Source organism: Hydra vulgaris, chromosome 10 (genome assembly GCF_038396675.1).
Source record: "Hydra vulgaris chromosome 10, alternate assembly HydraT2T_AEP".
Taxonomy (NCBI): Eukaryota; Metazoa; Cnidaria; class Hydrozoa; order Anthoathecata; family Hydridae; genus Hydra; species Hydra vulgaris.
In genome coordinates, this window is record NC_088929.1 from 45,118,565 (window position 1) to 45,135,000 (window position 16,436).

General features: G+C 25.7%; 1 protein-coding gene across 5 annotated transcripts in view; it reads left to right on the forward strand.

The window, feature by feature from the left end:
• Window positions 1-16,436, forward strand: part of LOC136085996 (adhesion G-protein coupled receptor G4-like) — a 284,829-nt gene that overhangs the window by 59,970 nt on the left and 208,423 nt on the right. The window lies entirely within an intron of this gene.

Consider the following 16,436-nt stretch of genomic DNA (forward strand, 5'->3'; position numbering starts at 1 on the left):
ATACTATACAGAGACAAGAAGTTATATAATATATTATAATTTTAAAAAAAGTAAAAAAATGGTAAGCACGGAAAGTACGGTCTTAGTAACAAAAGAAGTGCTCCAACAGCTACCAAAGAAATTTTAAAATTAACACACCACTCAGCTAAAGATGTGATAATACCTTTTTCATCAGGATTGCTATCCAGATCACTTTCGTTTTCACTCTTCTTCTGTTTGTTGCAAAGGAAGCAGCCTTCTAAACAATTATCAGTTAAATTATAACATATAATATTAGTAGCATAATATTATTAATCATTGTTACTACAAAATAACAAAATTTTAAAAAGATTTAACTTGACTACTTTAAAAATTAGAAGAGCAAGAGGTGATTTGATTTAATTTTATAAAATAAGTAAAAATATGGATAAAGTTAAATGGAATCATCCTCCTAAAATAATTAAATATGCAATATCAAAAGGTCATACTCAGAAAATGCAAAAGCAATTCACACATTCTACCGCATTCTACCAGATTTAACTTCTACACAAACAGAACAGTGAACAATTGGAATAATTAAACAGGAGAGATAATCAACTCTGATAATGTGAATGTCTTCAAAAACAAGTTTGATCGTTTCAAAAACAAACAAAAGAAAATTAAAAAAAATAATGAAAAAATGAAAAATAAAAAATAAGCACTTTTCCAAAAGCCGTCAAAGTTTAACATTTACAGATGTTAGATTCACCACATTGTATGTGTACAGCAAAAAAAAAAAATTATTATTATTTTTATTGTTATTATTATAACATTCTAGCATTTTACATCTTTACCAGTTTTACATCTTATTATAAATATATAAATGCAGTAAATTACTTAGAGTTTTTAAGAACATTACGAAATTTACTTTCAATATTGATTAGCCCAAATATTGATTCATCAATTCAATTCAATTTTAATTAAGAAATATATATCTTTTGAATAAAATAAAAACGTAAGAGCATAAAATGAAGTCTTAATGCATGATATGGTAGCCTAATAGAAGCCTTTTTGCACAATTTTGTAGATTCTCCTGCAATCAGTGCTGCTCTGAGGAGAATTTGGTGAAGCAGCACAAACTTCGTTCAGGCCATGATAATAAATGGGGTACTCAAATTCTTGATATAAAATTAAAAAATTCTACTATCTTTAATGTAATATAGACAAGTTTATTTACAAATTATGCAGCTACATAATTAGTAAACTTCTATTTTAAAGCTAAATAAACACAAAAATGAAAATAAATACCTGTATCTCTCTAGCCAACTGGATTCTAACAAAGGGGATTTTTTTTAACCACCACTTCTTCGCGTGATTCAATCTTTTTTGATTCTTTCAATACCACTTCTTCTCGTGGTTCAACCTTTCTGAGTTCTTTAACGACTACTTTTTCTCGTGCTTTAGTCTTTATTGATTCTTTTTATACCATTTTTTTTTTCGTGATTCAACCTTTCCGAGTTCTATAACGACCACTTCTTCTCGTGATTTAATCTGTTTGTTTTAGAATAATTTCTTTACAACTTCTTTGCATAACCCACAGCTTACTAAAAACGGGATTTTATTAAGAATGGCCGAAATTTTTTTCACCACTAAAACCTGTAACACACTGAACGTATTCAAAAAAGCAAAAATTCAGTCGTATTCCGACGTTGGCCCGACTTTGGTTCTACGTTATCACTTGAGTGATAAAATAAACCAACGCTTCCGACGTTGTGCCAACGTTGGCCCAATGTATGTGTGCTAGCTGGGTACCTCTGTTAAACTTCAATTTTGTAGTATTTTTGCGGTATCATATACTTGAAGTTTTTTAACGAACTTAATTTATTTAGCTTTCAACTTTTTCACATTTTAATATCAGCTTATGTTGATAGTATTAATCCAAAATCAATGAAATAGTTATTAAATTTTATTAAATTGTAATTTATCTCTAAGTTAGCCAACAATATAAAGTTCCTGTTTATTTTTTAGTCGAATAACTTGCTCTTTTAAATGTGGTATTGATTTTCCAAAAAAACTATTTCGTTTTTAAAATAGTTCAACCTCGTTGTTTTTGTTTTCAATTTTTTTATTCTGACCGACTCCTTAGTATTTCTCTTAATCTGTTTCAAATAATGCATCTGATATTATTTGTTGGCTCTCCAAAAATCTTTTACGTAACTAATTTGTTTTTTTGATTCACACTAATATATTTTTTTTTATAATATTTTTAAAACCTATTTACATTATAAACTTTTTTTTGTTTTTTTTTTTATTAATATTTTATTTATTCTTAACTTTTCAACTTTATTTTCTAACAAAAAATATTTTAACTAATTTTAATTGAGCATTTAAATTTTTTTTTTTTTTTTACGTCGTTCTAGAAGACCTAACGGTCATGTTACAGGGTGTTGCGGAAAAATATGTAAATAGGGTGTTTACGCATTCTTTCTTACCAATAACGCGAAATACGTACACAGCTCGCTTCGAACCCTGGTTCTCTTGCTTCTAAATACTTACAATATAGTCTAATTTTTTTTTTTTTAATTTGAAGTTTGATACACTAAAAAACTTCAAAAAAATAAAAAATTGAAAACTTAACTTTAACATTGATTTATCTTTGATTTCATATAAAAGCAAGGGAGAAAAAATAACTAGAGCCAAATACCATGTATCAAGAGCTAAATAATTTTAACAATGTTTTTACTATTGTTTGTGTTAAAAAGAACTAAGTCGAAGGCGCTGCTTAATTCAATGTCATGTTTTTCTTATTGGACTTCCGCAAAATGAGAAAGTTAAATTATACAGAGTAGAATTTACTAAACTTTAGTCGCTTAGTTCGACATTGTTTATATTCCGGCAAAAGTTGTTCATTCAAAGATAGACTAGTTAAAAAAATTTATATTACTCTTTTTTACTTGATAAAATTCTTATAATTAACAACTTAGCAATATTTTAAATCTGCTTTTTCATTTAAATAATGTTTCCAATCTGATTAATGATTATGTTTCATTTTGTGTGTTTTAAATAGAAATATGCGGAAAACATTCCATCAGGTATTGCAGACAAACAGGAAAACAGGTATTTGCTATCTTGACTTTACTTAAGCATTTGACAATTAAAAGATTCAATCTTATGCAACTAAATGGATACCCTAGTTGCATATGTCATGATACGATTATTATTCAAATTAAAGCTGAATGAAACAAAAATTCTATTGCCTTCAGATTGATTAATAACCGTATCATGTCAAACACAACTGGATTTGCAACTTTTTACGTAATTGACACCAAAGAGTAACACAAGACAATAAATCATCCAATTTAAAAATGATAACATGCAGTGTTCCCCAAAGATCGGTATTTTCAATAATCTTATCCATTAAATAAGTTAACAATTAACGAGAACTTTTAGAAGATTTATAGCTGTTTGCTAATGAAACCAAGTTAATCGGAAAAACAGCTATATCTGAAATTGGTCATTTGCTTCAGAATAAATTTAATCAAGCCTACAAGTGGTCTGAAATCAGACAATAACAATTTAATAGCTAAAAATGTAGTTTTATGTTCTTCGGAAAAAATAACCATTGTTATGTTTATAAACTTGGCCAAAAAATAACATTTCTGATACCAAAAAAGATCTTTGAATGTCATCAAATCTTAAATAAAAAAATCACATAATCAAATGCACATTAAAAGCTTCTAAAATGGAAAATTGAAAAAAATACTTCATTACATCCTAAAAGTTTAAGCTACTTATTGTAATACTTATTAGACCTCTTTTTGAATTTGCAATAAAAAGCATGGTGCCCATACCTTAAAGTCAGTCGTGGTGCAGTGGTTAGATTTCCGGCTTAGAACCAGAAGGACGGATGTTTGAAGCCATTTTTAAGCAACATTGGTATTGAAGACAGTTGGAAATTCCTAGTTAATTGCTCTTCCGTGGTGTTCCGTGATAAAACCGTATGGTCTATTGGGAGCACCTTTATAACTACAAAATAATAATGGTGTTAGCGATAATAATAATAATAACAATAATAATAATAACAATAATAATAACAATAATAACAGTAATAACAATAATAACAGTAATAACAATAATAACAGTAATAACAATAATAATAATAATAATAAATAACGTAATAATAATGCATTTGAAAAAGTTTAACTTTATGCCACTAAAAAGATACCCAAAAAAGCATGGGGAAATGACATAAAAGAGGTGCCTTAATTCAAATATAAAAGTTATTGTATAATATAAAAAATATTGAACTAAATAATAGTATTTTTGCAAGTTATGGCCCAACGCAAGAAGTCATAATTTTCAAATCGGAAAAGAAATTGTTAAAAACTGCAATAGCCTCATCAATATGGAACAAAGTTTAGATTGTATAACTAGATTTTATCATAAATAGGAAATCTTAAACTTGTTCAAACGGATTGATAAACATTTAATCCTATATGGTTTGCAATTTAATTTAATTATCTAGAAGTACTACTCATTGCATTTGGAGACCTACGTGCATAAACATCATTTAAATAATATTATGTCACACCTACTTCAAAAAACATTTGCTGAAAATAAATTTTTGTTTTTTATATAGTGATTTTAAACCTGATTGAATACAGGGTTGCCATCTGGTTTTATTTAAAGCTAAATTTTTGAAGTCTAGTTTTTTTTTCATAGGTTTTGCTTTAAAAAAATTTCTGGTTTACTTTAGAAAATCTAGTTAAAGCCTTTTTTTTTTTAAATGTTCGGCATTTTTTTTTCTTTTTGGATCATTTTACTAAATATGGTTTATTTACGGTATATTTTTTGTTAAAATCAATTTAATAAAGCTTTTTTACTTCATATAAGAATGTGAAATACAGTTAAATAAATAAAAATAGATAAAAATATGAATGAAAAGAAAAAACAACAAAACTAAGTAAAAATATTATTTTTGTTTTGTTAATTAGAGCTTATAAAATTAAATAAAAGAATGGAGTAAATTCTTACGGAAAAGTTTTAACAAGTTCCAACAGGTTTACAGGTTTCAACAGTTCCACAAATACCAAATTTAGATTTTCCATTCATTCATAATTTGATTGCTTTTTCTTTAAAGAGATTTAATAATTTGTGGAAAATATTAGAAAATTTTGGCATTTAAAAAGTCGTTTTTGAGTGAAATTTCTAAAAATGTTTCTGATACTTAAAATTTACTTACTATTATTATTCAAATAACAACAAAATAATCTTTGCTTTCTTCTAAAATTGCTAATTTAAAATTATTTAGATATATTGGTTTTAAGTATAAGATAGCATTACTACTTTTTTTTGCTTTAGATTAGCATCTAGATGCTAATTTAAAGATATTTTCAACACCAATAAAAAAAAATCATATAAAAACTTACGGGAAAGTCTCGTAGCCCCGAACATTTAAAAAGTAAGTATTTTACTGCTGAAACGCTAAAGAAAAACGATATGTGAAATGAGTTTTATGAAATTAGAAACATTTATTTATTGAATTGTAAGCAAAAAAATAAATATAGAACACTGTAGTTAGGCGCATAAAATAGGAAAAAATTTTTTAGAAAACGGACGTTTTAAAAAACTAGATGGTAGCCCCAGACATATAACATAAACCTGATTTCACTTTATTTGAAATCATTAGCCGCAATCTTAAAGCATTACAAAACTTGCATTTTACCAGAGACGCTTTTTCTATAGTAAGCAGAGGTAATGTCCAAACAATTTTTGTGCAACTAATTCTACAGGTTTACGGGACATTTTTAAATTTAAAGTTCATGTCATAAAAGCCGTCCAAAATTATAGAAACGTTGTAACTTAGAAGGTTTTCTAAAGTTCTTGATACATATATTTAAAAAAATTGTCCTTAGTTTATTCAATAATGTAACGGGATGGGACTGAAACAGATTTTAAAAACGACGTTTGAAGAATTAATTTACTTTATTCAAAACACATTAATTTACTTCATCAAAACACATTAATTTACTTTATTCAAAACACATTATTCCAACTGCAAGGACTTTGTATGAAATTTAAAACAAAATATTATTTTATAATTTGTTAAAACACTAATAAAAAATTCCCACTAATAAATCAAAACTACAAAAAAAGAAACTTCCCTGATATATTCTTTATACTTGAGGTTATTTGTTTTTCAACATTTTACAATTGTCACAATTATTATAGTCAGAGATAGGATCTTACACAGTTTTTATGTGCCTAATCTTTACATGTATAGCATTGAAACAAGTCTTCATAAAAGTTTTCTCCGTTATTAATATTAAACGTTCAAACTTGTTTTCAGGGTTTTTGCAAACAAACAAGTAGCATATATTAGAGGAACACGAAAAAATCTGGTCAGCTTTAAATTGAGATTTCTCTAAAACCAAAAATGCCTTTTGCTTCTTCTTTTTTTTTAATTAAAAGTTTTTTTATCTTAAATTGTGTTGATAAACATTGGTTAACTAATCATGATTTGCAAAATGTTTCGGAAAAAAATTAAGGTGCGTAAAAATGCTGTGAACTTTTTTTTGCATAAATCCATCGATTTATGCAAAGAGATTAAAGAATTGTCAGTAAAAAGGAAACATTTTTTTATGCATCGATTTAAACTTTAGGGATCGATTTTATGCATCGATTTAAACATCTTTTTATCCATCGACTTATGCAAAAAGATTAAAGAATTGTCAGTAAGAAGGAAACATCTATCTTTCTTACTCTTAGATACTTTTGTGAATAACGCATGTTTCCAAAAATGTTGAAACTTTATTTGCCTTTTACACACTTCCACAATAGGGCTCTTGGAGTTGTTAACTGACAGTTTCAGTCTTTGTAGAAAATTTTCAAATGGAAAACAAGAGACACTGTTGAGTGAGCAGCAATGTTAAATACAATCATCAACTAAATGGAGTAGGCTATGCACATTATATACAGTAAAAGTTTCTATATAAATATACTTGCATAAATAAACAAAATCTGTCATCATACTGCGTGCATATTCCAAATGGTTGTAACAAAATTGATCATTTGACGTCAATAAAATACCATTAGAAATGCTTAACAGGAGAAAATGCTCATATACCTGTTCAGAAACAACACCCTTTAGTACAACAGGACCTAAATATATCAAAAATTGCTTAAACTCTGTAGCTTTCCAACAATCTAAAACTTGAAGACTTTGTGGTTGACAAGCAAATTCGTTTGGCATATTTCCATTTAAACAAACTAACTTATTGGAAATTATTTCATGATATTTTTTCCACAGGACCTTTTAATAAATATTTTAAAATTCGTTTTGTTACCCCTAAACAAACCAAATGTATATAATCCAAAACAAAGGAACTAATACACACAATACCTATATTTACAAGTAGAGAAATTGCTTTTTGATGATCTAGATAGCCATAGTGTTGAAAAGTCTGATCATCCCTTTTATTAAAACCAAATTTGTCATTGAAGACAAATCTTCCGTTATGGGAACCATGCACACAACACCTTTCACAAAAGCTGTGCCCATTATGTTCTTTATATAAGCTCTACCTGGGGCATTACAAACAAAAGCTTTAATTGCCAGACTAATATAAAATCCATTAAAATTAATCCCAGAGTCTTTAATTTCCAACGATTCATTCACAAACTCCGATAAGAAGTCTATCAAAGGATCAGGTTTGCAATAGAGCCCTCAAATAAACCAAGAATAGGCCAGAGCTGAAGAGTAGATGACAGGAAAAGAGAAAAAACATCAATATTTATAATTAAATTAGTCTTTAAGTCACTTTTAACAGCCAAGTATGATAGTTTTCTTATAACTTCACTCTTAATTCCAAAATAAACATACTCACCACCACATTTTGATTGAGTTTTTATGGGTTCTAGAGAGATAAGTAGCGTTCGAGCATCTTGAGGAAGATCTAATCCAGTTTCTCGAAGAATACTTATTAACTGAGTTATGGATTTTTGACTCCATTTATTTTAAGTTGCACAAGCAGCCAACTTTAAATTCAAACATGTTAGTGAAACATGCTTATTATATTCATCTGACAAGACATTATCTAAGTCACTCTCACAGTCGACATAACTTTCTAAATCACTAATTGAATCTAGATCAGTTAGGTCCAGATCAGTTTGATATTCTGATCAGTAAAAATATATCTCTTTTTGTACTTTTACTTATATATATATATATATATATATATATATATATATATATATATATATATATATATATATATATATATATATATATATATATATATATATATATATATATATATATATATATATATATATTTTATTCTTAGAATATATATAAAAAAATTCACATAAAAAGTAAAATTACAAAATTTAGATATACATTTACAATATAAAAGAATAAACTAAAATATAGATTCAAGTAAGTAATATTGATCAGTACCTGTCAGCATTGGTGCACCCTTAATAAACATAAACTTAAAATATAACAGTATAATAGCTGCATTCTAATTTTTATTATTTTAAAATTAGTATCTTTACTGAAATTTAACTTATTTTAAATTCAGTGAAGTCAGAAAATTGTTCGTTTTACGAACTCATCCATTTCAGGATAAAAAATGTATTTTAGATATTTAAAAGAAATTTATAAAATTGCTGTCTTAGGAAGAAGAAAAACATGCTAAAGTCAAAAAAGTGTGACTAATTACGCTCTAGTATATAAATAGATATACTAAATGCTATATATATATATATATATATATATATATATATATATATATATATATATATATATATATATATATATATATATATATAATATGATATCATAAATTTAAATCATAAATACCTTTAAATAAAATTTAATATTTATAAAAGATAATAAATATAATAAAAATAAAAAATCAACATAGAAAGAAGTTGTACATAATAACTAAGACATACTTTTAATTGTTTTTGCTATAAACATTTCATTATGAAAATCGTTTCTTACTTTATCAATTTTAATAAAAAATTTTCATATTTATACAAAAAAAATGGGGAACATAATTAACAATTACCAAATGTTAAATATATCTATGGAAAGTTAATCTTAAAAATAAATATTTAACAAAGTGATTCTCGTTATGGTTTTCAAGTGAAGCTGGTTATTTGATCTGTACTTTATGTATTCCTGCACACTTTCCGAATGTACTTCAGACGTCATTTGAATGTTTTACGCTGACCAAAGAAAATTTTTTTGGTTCAAAAAAGGTTTAGGACGTTCAGAACGTAAACTGAACGTACATTGTACGCTTTTTGTAAGTGTAGTGTTTGCTCGGCAGTGTATAATAAATATTTACCACCAATGACAAATGAATAACATCTTAAAAATTCTTGATTTCAATTAAAGCATAACCTCTAGGCATCATTTTTCCGTGAATGAAATGAGTTTTTATTTATCATAATACCAAATGACAACCACGACAAATCATTATACCACCATCACCAATTTGACGTCTGCAGTTTGAAGCAATTTGACGTGCAGTTAATGAAGAACTTAAGTTGAAGCTTGTCCCAACAAAACTATTACGGTCACTTAATGTTGATGGACGTCCGGGATTTTTTATTTATTTAATAAATATGAGGGTTATTAAAGTAGTTTTTAAATACATTTTAGCTGTGTCCAATGATTATAACCATGTATCTAACAGAATGACCAATTTTTGATAAGTTAGGGAGTTTTTTTTCTTATCTAGACTCAACGGTGCAGCACGACCAATTGTTAACTAATTTGATATTTTATACTTAAATGTTTGCCACTTCATAAAAGTTTGCAGTTAAGTAATTGACTGTGGTTCTTGGCCCACAAGTGCGGGTTGTAAATAAACCGTTTTTGTTTTTTTATAAAATGCGAGTTACGCTTAAAATTAATTTGTTAAAATGTTGTTTAGTGTTGTAAGCCCTTTGCTTTCATTTTGCAATAAAAATTAGTTTTTAAATATAAATGTTTAATAGAATTTTATAAATTTTTTTAGAAAGTCTTATCAGCGCAGTTTATATATATATATATATATATATATATATATATATATATATATATAATATATATATACATATATATATATATATATATATATATATATATATATATATATATATATATATATATATATATATATATATATATATATATATATATATATATAAAACTTAAGGCCAGTAACAAAATCTTTTCATTAGCAAAATGTTCCTAGACAGCACCATTTATATCTGTGTTTTTCTCACTCACAAGATTTACGTTTAAGATCAACTTTCCAATGCAAAATTGAATACTGAAGAATCAGTTAAAATACGGAAATTTGAAATAGTCAAAGTGTAAAAATCATTCAGAAGGTAGATCCAGTCAATACAAGAAAATTTGCTGTTATGATTTTTTTCAAAAGGCAGTAACACATCTTAAAATAACACTTCCAGAAAGTAGATCGATTTTTCACGGCTTGTCAAATCTGTCTGTAATGAAAGTTCTTTCCCAAGTTGAAAAAATTTCATTTTTAAAGTTACTTTTTGTTTACCTAATGGAAAACAAAAAGTAATTAAAAACCAATGCAGAAAATTCAAGATCGTTAAATTAAAAGAGTCTTAATTAAAAAAAACAATTACCAAAATATATTGCTAAATTCTGTGTATATTTACGGGATTATGTGGACATTTTTGAAAATCTCACTCTCTGCAACAGTTCCGATAAATGCCTTGCCTGTCTTTGTGTTTCTATTTCTTAGTGTTTCGTTGAGAGAGTGTTTTCACCTAGGTATAACGTACGGAAAGAAACGGAATGTCAAACAAAGTGTTTGATGCAGTTATTTGCATAAAATCTTATTTAATGAGCTGAATATCTCATGGCAAAGACTTTAACATCCCCAATTTAATGATCCTAAAGATTTGAAATGAAATTAACGCAACAAATGCATGCGATATTTAAGATGACTTTTGCGTATTGTCGGAATCTAACTAAACGTATCTAAAAAGTCCGATGGATTTTTTATTGCATTTAATGAGAGATTAATACCTAAACAAATACAATTTTGGATAAAAATGTACTATTAGTTTATTTTTTATTTTATTTATTTTTCCTTTAATTTTAGCTTGTTGCCGAAAACAACCTGGCGATCCTGATCGGGATACAATAAAATAATTGAACTGCGATGTCTGATTATTTAATTTTAAGTTGATTCTATAATAGTCATCTTTTTTTCACTTTGTCGACATAAATTATTAATCACTATTACTTTAAAATGTGCAACTTTTTTTTTATACTTTTTTAAAAATTGAAATAAAAATAATCTGATTTTTATATAATAACATATCCATCGTCATTAGATTACTTATGATATTTTGAAGAGTTTTTAAGTTCTTTTTGAAAGTATTTGTTACCGACTTTCAATCATTGACAATATTTTATCTAATTTTATAATTAATGAACTATTTAAGGAAATTTGAAAACTTTTTTGTATGATTACTTACCACAATTTTGTATTTGTCCCGACATCAATCAATTGTTTTAACAAGGCAGACATAATTTATAAGGCAGGAATTTTGAAACTTTTGGTGAAAAAAAACTTTATATTTGACTTATCAAAGATTGACTAGGATGGTGTTATAATGAACTGTAATACTAAATTTTGGTTTTAAACCCATATATTTGAAGCTACATTAATTTAAATTACTGTGCCAACTTAAAAAAACTAGTATCGCTGCAAATGTCAATTTAAAGCTTTTTCTGAACTACGAAAAGAATCCTTAAAAGTATCCATATGCTAAGTTTAATTAATTGAAATACATAACTTTAAACATTAACTAAATAAACTTAGTACTTTAACTTTAACTAAATAAACTTAGTAAAAAATTCCATTTTAAAATTTCTTTTTCTTAATAACGTCAATAAATAATCTACTACCAACTAATGAGAAATTAGTAAAAATTATTGAACCGACTCTTAAATCAAAACATTTAACCATCTTTTTTACAAATGTTGTTCATTAATTCAAATTTTGTATTTATTTGTGTTACGTCAACTGTCAACAATATCAGTTATATCAACTATTCAAATATACATGGTCAACTGTTATCTCCAACATGTATCTTTAAAGTTTAAAATCTTATATCTAGTTTAAATCCAAAAAAATCTTTCAGTATAATTTTCACAAACAAATTATAGATATTAAATTTTCAAACTTTCTTTCAAATCTATTTAATACCTCATCCGTAAATGGAGCTTTTATTAAATGTTTAAACGAAGTTCAAAATAAGAATTTAAATATTTTAACTTAGTTTTCATTCAAAACGTTCATTTTGCTACGCGTTGATATTTTTGTAAATATGTATAAATTTTAAACGTGTTTATAAAACTACAACTTCAAAAAACTTTATCTCAAAGTAAATCAAGTTAGAAATTTTTGTAAACTTTTTTAATTCTAATTTTTTTAAATTCTTATCTCTTATTGTTAACCTATTAACTTTCTTATTTCAAATGCAACAGCAACTATCAGTACTTATTTGATCGTTTACTATTGTAATCTGCAAATAAAAACTTATACATATTTATTTATTTTTAATATATATTCAATGTTTATTTGCTTATTATAAGAAAATATTTTATTCGTAATTTAGACTTCTTCATATGTGATAGTATCCTAATAAACCATTAACTTGTTTTTATAAAAGTATCCTTTTTTCCATTATACTTTTTTATTATAATAATGTTCATTATTATTTATTTATTTTTTTTTATATTTTTTTTATTTGAACTTATTACTATTAATATTGTAATTTATTAACTTTTTTTATCTAATCATATTTTTGTAAGCAAATTACACGTTTTGTTTATTATTTAAACTATTATTTTTGTTTATGTTTCTTTAGCAAAAAGTTCAACAATTAAAAACAAATAGCTTTCTTGTTGATGATGTTGTTGTTGTTTTTGATGTGGAGTACAAAAAATAAAATTCTATATTTGTATGAATATTTATATGAAAAATGTTTATATGAGTAATCTAGGAATGATAAAAAACTTAGTCAAGAAAAAATGTTATTAAAGACCTGGACAAATTGGTTTTGCAGCCAAAAATTATTTAGTTACCGTTACACAAGATATTTTTCTTGTATTAAAAAAATCGACAGATTCCTGGATATTTTAATTCAAATATATATATATAAATATATATATATAATATAAATATAAATATATATATAAATACTATATTCCTTTTTAAATGTTAATAAGATTCTTTTTCATAAACAGTTTGGATTTAAATCTGGTCATTCAACTGATCATGCAATCACTCACCTTGTTCATGATATATTTAAAGGGTTTGATGAAGACAAGTATACCCTAGGTGTATTTATCGATTTAAGTAAAGCTTTTGACACTGTCAATCATCAAATCCTTCTATCCAAACTGAAAAGTTATGGTATAATAAATACTAATTTGTCCTGGTTTGATAGTTACTTGTCTAATAGAAAGCAGTTTATTTCATATGATAGCGGAAAAACGGAATATAAGTCAATCACCTGTGGTGTTCCTCAAGGATCAATTTTAGGACCACTTTTATTTCTCGTTTATATTAACGACTTATATAAATTTTCTAACATTTTAAACTTAATTTTGTTTGCAGATGATACAAACTTGTTTTATTCTAGTAAAGATATCAGTAAATTATTTCAAACAGTAAACAAAGAACTTGAAAAATTAACCCAATGGTTCAAATCAAACAAACTATCTTTGAACATCAATAAATCCAAATACACTTCCATCGTCTTCATAAAAAACAAGATATTCCATTAAAACTTCCTGATCTTTTTATTGATAACGCATTATTAAAAAGAGAGCAATCAATAAAATTTTTAGGTGTGATTCTGGATGAAAATTTAACCTGGAGGGACCACATAGGTCTAATTGAAAATAAAATATCAAAAAATATAGGTGTTTTGTATAAAGCCAAGCAGTTTTTAAATCTATCTTGTTTAAAAAACTTATATTTTTCTTTAATTCATTGCTACTTAAATTATGCAAACGTTGCTTGGTGCAGCACAAACGCAACAAAAGTAAAAAAACTGTTTAGTAAACAAAAACAGGCTATATGGATAATTACAAACGTAGACCGTTTCTCTCACACTCAAACATTATTTAATAAACTTAATATTCTAAATGTATATAAACTAAACCTTTACCATATTCTTATCTTCATGTTTAAACTTGATAAACAAATATCACCAATGTTATTTAATTCACTTTTTGAAAAAATAAACCACATATACCCTACCAGATTTTCAAAAAATAATTACATTCAATCCAAAACACATTATTCAGCAACCGAATTCTCAATTGCTAACCGAGGTCCTAAGCTGTGGAATACAATATTAAATAATGAGCTGAAATCTAATTATTCTTTAAACCAGTTTAAAACAAAACTTAAGCAATTACTGATGATACATGAAAATGAATTAAAGTTCTTCTAAAAAGCTTTTTAAACTAGCAAACAAAAACAAAAATTAACCTACTAATTACTCTTTAATATTATATTTAATATTCTAAACAATAGTCTGCTATTGTAAATGTATTTCTTATCTTATAAGTTTTGAATTTACAAACGATTTTTTTAAGTTTTATTATTTGAAATACTAATTACTAAAAATATTGTAAAATTTTATAATTTCAATTTTTATTAAAAAAAGTTATTGTAAATTCTTTTTGTAATATTAATACTTATATATCATCTCATTTTACTAATCAGTTCTTAAATATAAATACTTTTTGAATTACTAAATATTTTAAACGTTATATATTTTATTTTTTGCATTTTGTTAAAACATTTTATTTGATGAATATGCATTTTTTTAGGGGGGGCTTAATGATAAGATGAATTTTGTCTTCTTCAAGCCCCAGTCATGTAAATATTTGTTTTTATAAATTACGAGTGTAAATTATTTTCAATCGGCAAATACAATACTAAAAAAAAAAAAAAAAAAAAAAAAAAAATATGCCAGTCACATCACACTTCAGGCTGTGATAGACAGTTCATATGTTAAGCAAACTGTAGAACTTGGTTACAAATAAATTGAAAAAGAAACTAGAACTGTTCCTAGATTGACTTAGAATCTAATGATAATAACTATAATTTTATACGAAAGTAATATTACTTCTTTATTATTATGTTTTCTTTTTGAGTAAGTATGAGGATAAATTTGTACATAGGAAAATAAAGGTGCATAAAATTTAATAGTAATCAACATATAAAGTATGCTGTAGTGTTCATGTTAGTATAAATATAATAATAACTTTTCATAAATAAAAAGAATGGTATATAATTTAATGAATAACAATTGAAATTAAATACATGTTTTTAAATTAATTTGAATTTAAATTTGCATTTCAGAGACCTAATAATTATTGAAGTAATATTTTTTCAAATATCAAAATATGACAAATAGTTAATACAATTTTTTCTTTTCAAATGAAACTATTCGTAAGTAAATGTACTGTGGATTTCACATTATCTTTATTTCCGAATTGTGGAAATATATTATTTAAAGGGTGTTCAAATTAGAGTTAACTTTTCTAAAATCTTTGCCATTTGGTTTTTTCATACGAAAATGGCTTTGGTTTATTGACAGCTATGAAGTAAAAACATTGCTGTTAGTAAAATGGAGAAATACGATCGGACAACATGTCTTCATAGTTAAGAAATATTTTAAGTTTAGAAAAAGTTATGCAGAAGATAGAAGAAAATTTTATACAAAATATGTAAGAAAAAATTTTTTAAAAACTCTACCATTCTTTAATCTTGAATTATACCAGTTGACTGAGATTCAATAAATCTTAGGCAACTGATATGATCCAAGACAAAAAAAAAAGGAATTACAATTGTAGTGGTTGTTCCCAAGAAAATATTGCTGCTTTCAGTGAAAGTGTTAGCAAAAAGCCAAACACATCAGTTCGTCGGTATGTATACCAATTAGGTATAAAAAAAACCACTTTATTCAATATTTAGCATAAAATTCACCTTAATGGTTGCAAAGTTATTTAAAACAACATTTAATGATATCTGATCATGGATTACGTCGTGCATCTGTTAATTTAACTCTTGCAGTAAAAAAAGAAAACGATGATTTTTTTAACAAAGTAAACTTTAGTAATGATCCTCATTATGAAATTGCTAGGAATGTAAAAATAAAAGTTTTCAAATCTAGTGTGAAGAAAATCCACGAGTAACACTGCAAAAGCAAATGTATCCACAAAAAGTAAATGTTTGGTATGGTTTTTGTTATGATGGATTGATTGGTCCATATTTATTCTAAAACAAAACCGGACACACTGAAACTGTTAATGATAATTGTTATCGAACAATCATTACTAACTTTTGTTAGACTAATTGGAGCATGTTTATGTGCAGAATATTAAGTTTCAACAGAACGGTGCAAAATGT